Genomic DNA, 8,332 nt, shown 5'->3' on the forward strand with positions numbered 1-8,332 from the left:
CTGCTGGCTGGTCTTAAAGCTAATCTATGCTGGCCTTCAGCCTTCCACGGCCACTGGGAGTGACAAGGGTTCTGGAAGGCCAGGCTGGGGGCAAGGGGAGAGTCCCCTGAAACGAAGAACGGCCTCAGGGAGTGCGGCCTGGCCAGCCCATCTTCTCGCACTTCATTCCTGCTCTGAAACCCAAGTCAGAACTTCAGTTTCTGGTTTCTTTGAAAGTACTTGGTGAACAAATAAGCAAATAGGGGATAAGGAATGTCCAGTCATTGTTTGAGAATTTTCTGGAATTTGGAGCATTGTTATTTTAGTTGTTTAGAAAAGACTTCGGTTGCCTGTTTATCATACAGTGCAGGCTCATGAATGACTTCCTGGGGGACTAGCCCACATTCTTGGTCCCGTTGGCGTCTCTTGCCCAGCAAGGCTCATGCCGGGCGTCTTCCCAACATCCTGTCTGGGAATGACCTTCTTTTCTCCGCTTACTAAGCTCCGAGAGTCCTTATTGAAATGACCTCCTGCACAGGAAGGCCTGCTGCAGCGCCTGGCAAGAGAAAACAGCCCTGGTTTCTAGGAAGTCCTCCCCGCCATGCACGCGCACCACACACACACACACACACACACACACACACACACACACACTGGAAGTCTTGTTCGGAAGAGGTGACATGTTTATGTTCTTCCACGCGTCTGATAAGGAAAACCAGCAGACATTCCAGAATGTACCAAACAGAGGCAAGGGCAGGTGCAAGGACCACAGCTGGAAACCAACGAGCACAACAGACCACAGCTGTCAGGGCCACGCCATGCTGGTGTGGGCCGGAGGGGAAACCAAGGGCGTGCGTGTGTCTGTGTGTGTCTGCGGATACATTCAGCTTAAAAATTGCCCACTGAAAAGCCTGCAAAGTCCCCCTGCATTTAAGAGAAAAAATAATCATGGAATTTTTCTTGCCATCTAGAAGAAATTTTGCCCTTGCCAAAAACATTTAAAAGCTATCAGGATTTTTTTTAACTTATCTGAGTGATATTAGTGAGAGTAGGGGAAGCCCAAAGAAAGGGACAGGTGTGTTCTTTAAATTCATTTTTGGTCTTAAATAAGGCCTGCTTGAACATAATAAAGAACTTTAAGAAGCCCTCTTACCTTGGTTGAATGATACAGTGTTTAGAAATAATACCTTTTTGTGGCTGGGCATGGTGGCTCATGCCTGTAATCCCAGCACTTTGGGAGGCAGAGGTGGGAGGATCATCTTAGGTTGGGAGTTCAAGACCAGCCTGACCAACATGGAGAAACTCCGTCTCTATTAAATTAATTAGCTGGGAGTGGTGGTGTGCCCCTGTAATCCCAGCTACTCGGGAGGCTGTGGCAGGAAAATCACTTGAACCCAGGAAGTGGAGGTTGCAGTGAGCCAAGATTGTGCCATTGCACTTCAGCCTGGGAACGAGAGTGAAATTCAGTCTCAGGAAAAAAAAAAAAAGAGAGAGAGAGAAAGATAGATAGCATACCTTTGTGATGATCATGTACAAGGCATTCATCTTATAAGGACTCTGATGGCCAGTTAGGTTCCTTGCCCCTGGTTGTAATGCAGAATTGTGATTCCCACTTAGGAGTTTTCAGCAGGCCATGTCCTCCCTTTCTCTGTGACCAAAGTTAGCATCACAGTTGAGTGACCTACCTACCCAGGGCCCTGAACTCACAAGGGTCCCACATCTGGTTTAACATTCTGCTGTTGCGCTCTTAAAATCCTTAATAAAAACAAATAATTTATGAATCCTTAATGAGTGCCTAATAGCTTTGAACTCTCGTCTCGTAGGTGTACTGCAGCGTGAAAATGGAGCGTGCGTGTGAGCTGAGTAGTGCCATGCGGCACACATGTCCATCGATCCTTGCTGCTCATTCACATACAGTGTTCGCCATGCCCCTTGGACACTGGATTCCAGTGGACCCAGCATGTGTGGGAATTCAGGGGAGACTCAAAGCATATTCAAGGTAAGTGTGGACCACCAAGGAAGGTAAGGTGAGGAAGGAGGAGGGGCACTGACAGCCCCAAGAGGGCGCACTTTCCGTTTGAAGCAGAACTTGCTTTGACACAAGAAAGAAGGCAATGGCATTCTGTTAATAACAAATACTAACGACCAAGGGACCCCATTCTGTTCTTTCTCACTCATGTCACTTCCCTGAATTAACCAAACACTTCCTCTGAAAATGAAGACATAGACCGATAGGAGAAAAGGGCAGCTGAGCATTCTTTAATATTGATAGCCAAATCCGGAAGAAGATGATGGAAATCATGACCCGAGAGGTGCAGACAAATGACTTGAAAGAAGTGGTCAGTAAATTGATTCCAGACAGCATTGGAAAAGACATAGAAAAGGCTTGCCAATCTATTTATCCTCTCCATGATGTCTGCGTTAGAAAAGTAAAAATGCTGAAGAAGCCCAAGTTTGAATTGGGAAAACTCATGGAGCTTCATGGTGAAGGCAGTAGTTCTGGAAAAGCCACTGGGGATGAGACAGGTGCTAAAGTTGAACAAGCTGGTAGATATGAACCACCAGTCCACGATTCTGTTTAAAGTTCAGACTTATAGTAGTGGCAAATAAAAAGTTATTTGTGAAAAAAAAAAAAAAAAAAAAGATGGATAGAGTCGGTGCATATCAAGAAGTAAAAGGCTGGGTGTGGTCACTCACACCTATAATCCCAGCACTTTGGGAGGCTGACGCTGGTGGGTCACCTGAGGTCCAGAGTTTGAGACCAGACTGGCCAACATGGTGAAATTCCATCTCTACTATAAATACAAAAATTATCCAGGCATGGTGGTGTGCACCTATAATCTCAGCTACTCAGGAGGCTGAGGCAGGAGAATCACTTGGAACTTGGGAGGTAGAGGGTTCAGTGAGCCAAGATCACACCACTGCACTTCAGCCAGGGTGACAGACTGAGACTCTTTCTCAGAAACACACACACACACACACACATACACACACAGAAAATAAAAAGAGCTGAGTTGGTTTTGTGTGGTATTTCCACTGTTTTGGCAAGAAAGAAATGCATATGCATCCATAAGCTGAAAATTATGAATTATATAATTTCAGTGATTCTGAAGATGAGCTAAATATTCTCATATTTGCATTTATTTATTTATTTATTTATTTTTCGAGACAAAGTCTCGCTCTGTAACCCAGGCTGGAGTGCAGTGGCATGATCTCAGCTCACCGCAACCTCCGCTTCCCAGGTTCAATTGATTCTCATTCCTCAGCCTCCAGAGTGAGTAGCTTGGAATTACAGGTGCGTGCCACCATGCCTGGCTAATTTTTGTATTTTTAATAGAGATGGGGTTTGACCATGTTGCCTAGGCTGGTCTCAAACTCTTGAACTCAGGTGATCCACCTGCCTTGCCCTTCCAAAGTGCTGGGATTATAGGTGTTGGCCATCATGCCCAGCTCATATTTGCATTTAAAACTGACATTGTACAATGTATAGATTAACCATAAAATTCATGCTAATAATTTAAAATTTTATTTTTGCTTGACTTAGAATAGCACTAAACAGCAGATTTTTAAAAATGTCATGATAAGTTGAGACATTGCAGAAGGAAGGAAAAAAGCTTTATTTTATAGTACCTTTAACCATACCTTCTTCCCCCACTTTTAAACAGTTTTCATTTTATACTGGGTCCCATGGATATGCAGTTGGCTGTGCTGGTGATCAATAGAAATTTTTGCAGAAACACATCACGTGGCTGTTAGGCTCATTTTTGGTGATAGATTTGTGTAGCTCATATCTACTAGTGTTCACATCACCTCTATTTAGGATTTCATTTTAGCAGTTGTCTTTATTTGGATTTCCCCAGAAGCACACCAAGATGAGGCTTCAAGTGGGGATGTGGAGGCCCTGGGAAAAGAAACCTGTGTAAAGGGCTTATTGGAGAATAGAAAGGATATGGGAATGACAAAGTGGTCAGGTTATTTGAGGAGCCTGAAGGGGCCACTGAAAGGTGTTCCGCGAGAAATGTGTGTACCCTCCTAGGCAGAGACTATGCTCCCTGCTCTTCCCCTTCCTTTCTCCATCATTTCTGGACTCTAGGACTTCAGAATCTGTTTAGGAGGAGATTCACTTCTGTGATGGAAATCGCAGTGTTATAGTTGAATTATGTCCCTCAAAATTCATGTGTTGAAGTCCAAACCCTTAACAATGTGACTGTATTTGGAGGCAGGGACTTCACAGAAGTAATGAAGTTAAAAAGTCAAGTCATGAGGGTGGGCCCTAATTCAATATAGCTGGTGTCCTTCTATGAAGATGAGATGAGGACACAGATGTGCACAGAGGGAAGACTATAGGAGCACCCAGGGGAAGATGCCACCCGTAAGCCAAGGAGAGGGGCCTCAGGAGAAACCAACCCTGCTCACACCTGGATCTTGGACTTCTGGGCCCCGGGACTGTGAAAGAATGCATTTCTGTTGTTTTAGCCCCACAGTCTGTGGTATACTGTTATGGCAGCCCTAGCAAACAAATATAGATGGTTAAAAAAAAAAATACTCATCAGGAGGCTGGGCGCAGTAGCTCATGCCTGTAATCCCAGCACTTTGAAAGTCTGAGGCGGGTGGATCACGAGGTCAGGAGTTTGAGACCAGCCTGGCAAACATGGTAAAACCCCATCTACCAAAAATATAAAAATTAGCTGGGTGTGGTGGCGGGCACCTTTAATCCCAACTACTTGGGAGTTGAGGCAGGAGAATCGTTTGGATCCAAGAGGTAGACTTTGCAGTGAGCCGGGATTGTGCCATTACACTCCAGCCTGGGTGAGAGGGCAAGACTCCATCTCAAAAAAACCCAAAACCAAACAAACAAATCCTTCAGGAACTGTTAAACAGAGTTCCTTGCTAAAATGCACCTTAAAAGACATGATGAGATCAGAACATTAAGGCATGAACAGGAGACAAGTCTGCAAAACTGGAAGCATTCTGAAGGCCAGCTCTGCCACTTTAGTGGATTTGTGGTCTTGGTTAAGTTACTTAATCTTTTGTGCCTACATAGTCAACTGTTAAATGAGCTTCAAATGCAGTATACATCATAGAGATGCCATCAGAATAAAATGAGATAATCCTTGCAAAGTGCTCAGCTTGTAGTAAGTGCTCAATGTGTTAGCTCATCTTGTTTTTCTGCAGGCAATAAGAGCTCCTTAAGAGCTAGCATCCTGTTTTCTTCTGCTTTGGAAGTAAACCAGAAGCACTGAGTGTCAGCCTTTTGCTTCAAGGAACCAAATCTATGTGGAAGTTGAAGTCTAGTTAGGGAAACCAAATGCACAGAAGTGATGAAGCTAGAATGTGCACTTGTACCACTTACCGGGAACTGTGACATACACCTGATCTCATACCCATCTCATTTTAATCCTCTACAAAGTTATGAGATGGAAGTCTTTGCCTCATTTTCCAAGATGTGAAAACAACTGGGTAGTGTAGTTAAAGGACTTTTCCAGAGTCTGCTTCCAGTAATCTATGGAGCAAGAGTCAAACCTAGGTGTGTGGGCATTGAGTTCATTTATGCCATGACTATTAGAATAAAACTTCGTTTCGAATTATCTTCCTAATTACCCTGCAAGGAAGGTGAGGACCTATTGCTAACATCATTTTACATATTAGGAAAATATGACCCAGGCAGTTCTGAACCATCCAAGTGCGTACCCAATGTTAAACGTAAAGCCAACTCTATTCCAGTGAGGTTTGGGCTCTTAATCTGGTGATATTTAGCTACTTAGATACTGTTTCGATATTCAGATTCTCAGTGAGTGACCTCACAAGACTATGTCTGTGCACTGTGGGTAGATTTCATTGTGAAGGAAGTTTTGGAATGCCACTTTTCCTGTATAGGATGGGAAACCCATTGATGTCAGCCATGATTCTAGGTCAGACAGAGTCCTGTGGGCCGAGCATGGGTTTGGGGATCAGAAGACAGAATTTTGGCTCTGGTTCTGCTTTCTAAGCTATGACAATGAAAAAAAAAATTAGTTGAAGCCCTTTGAAAGGCCTTCCACTTTAAGGCTATTGGCAGCTCTGTCTGAAAAGCTCTGTCTGCCACAAATTGGCTAAATTGGCTGAGTGACTTTGAACACTTCATTCTTCTTGGCCATGAGTTTCTCATCTGCAAACTGGAGAGTTTGTACTGACTGATTTCCAAAATCTGTTAAAAATCTGATTCTATGAAATGGAATCTCTGGTTGGGCCTAAGAAACTAGTAGGAAGCCCAGAGACTTATGGAGGTAGAAATTGCCCTCCTTTATTCTCAGCAAGAAGGAAATCACTCTCCCCCACCCCCCAAAACCATGGACAACACCTTTTACAGAGAGCTGCAATTGCAGAGAAGCAGTGGCACAGGCTATGCTGGTGGGTGGGGCCGATGTCCTTATTAAAATCTTGGTTACAGAAATAAGTCTATTGGGGACTTAATGAAATCCAGTTTGTACTCCAAGGATCAGCAAGTACAAATCCTACAAGAACTCTGGCCATAGAACAGAGAGTCCTAGAACAAAGCCTGTTTTGATCCTTTGTCTTGGTTAAGGGTGACACCATATCTCCAGCATAAACTACGGCGATTGCATTGTTCACATGCCAGTAATAAAAAAGGAAAACACAGCCAGGCTGTTTGGTTAGTTTTGGCATGCACAGTAGAGGGTGGGAAATGCCCATGGGTTCTGGCTGACCACCTGGTATTTAATTTTTTAAGAAGCGTGCCAGTTTCAAAATACCAGAGGTTCTCCTTGAAGGCTAATCACAAAGAATTGAATGTCCTGGTATTTGGAACAAGCATTCTAGCTCACTGGCATCACAGCCCTTACTGTAATATCAGCAATAGCAGCAGTAACCGCAGCAAGAACCAGCGTCCCGTCCCTGGGGATCTCCCAGAGAAAGTCTTTCCATTTACAGCAAAAACAGTAAAGAAGCAGGGAGCTGAGGTGGAAACACAGTTGGTTCCTATGGTAGCACTTCCTTGGTACTCTAGTGCAGGATGAGTGGGTTTCAAAGTGGAACTGCCTCCAGCCTCAGTGGCTCTGAGACCATGTCCATCAGTTACCCACTCTGGTTTTGGAGTTCACTGTGTGATCTTGGGCTGAACTTGGATCTAGTTTTTGGAAGCCTCAGACTTACCGGCCTGAGGTTTTTGTAACCGCAGGACTTCTGTGTTCTGATGGCTGCATTGGAAAGCATGGTATTCATGCTGGATACCTCGTTCAACAGGTATCATGGTATCACCAGTTGGTCCATAGACCAGCAGTGTCAGCATCCTCAGGAGCTTATTAGAAACACTCCATCCTAGATACAGGGACTAGGAGCCTGAATTGTAGCAAGACCCTGGGGTGAATCGTTTGCACATTTCATTTAGAGAAGCCCTGAAAAGGAGCCGTACCACCCCACACATCTGGGAGGTAGAGTAGCCATTCACTGGCCCAGGACAGTTCGGCTGTAAGAAGAAAGAACTTAATTTGGAAATTTAATGGGTACAATCAGAACTTCTCTGTTTTCTGCTCTGCAACATTACCTCTTTTCAGCCAAAAAATCAAAAAAGTTCTTTTCTTTAGAAAAAGAAAGTATCTAGGGAAAAAATAGCTGAAGTAATTCACATAAAAGAAAAAAGCATCCTTAATATCTCCACTTAAAAACATACGAATAAATAAGTTTAGGGCCTCTTGCCACTTTTCTAATCCTATCTTCAAGATTTTCCACTGTTAACCAATTTCACAGGTATCCCACCAAAAATACTATACTTATATTTGCATAATAATATATATACACATACAAACACATAAGAAAATCATCCTTAATGATTGTTTTTCTGTATGCTTTCTAAGCTAGGACAACGGAAAAAAAAATATTAGATGGAGCCCTTTAAAAGGTCTTCCATTTAAAGCCTATTGGCAGCTGTCTGAGAAGCATTCTTCGTAAAGAGATGGGAGTAGAGGGCCTTTTGCAGAGTGAGTCAACATGAACCCCACAGAGTCCAGGGTGTCAGCCAGATGGCCAGCTCCCCCGGCTCTCATTTCTGCTCTCGTCAGTTTTCTTCTCAGCTCAAGCCCCCATGAAACCTGGAGGGTACCCTCAAATGACCCGTGTCCTCTTGGAGGTTACAAATGTGGCTGTAACACAGTGGAGGGGGGGCCGGTTGGGATCATAGGTACTCAGGCTACACGCCCCGTGAGGTCATGAAAGAGCTTCAGTCCCTCTCCCAGGAGCGGGTTATTTCTTACCAAATGATTTCTGACGGTTTCAGGGAATTCCTTATGCACTCTAAGCTGGAACTTTCTCTCCTTCTTGGGAGATGAGGCCATAATTCAGTTGAGGTCATTTGTTT

This window comes from Saimiri boliviensis, chromosome 4, assembly GCF_048565385.1.
Source record: "Saimiri boliviensis isolate mSaiBol1 chromosome 4, mSaiBol1.pri, whole genome shotgun sequence".
Classification (NCBI taxonomy): Eukaryota; Metazoa; Chordata; class Mammalia; order Primates; family Cebidae; genus Saimiri; species Saimiri boliviensis.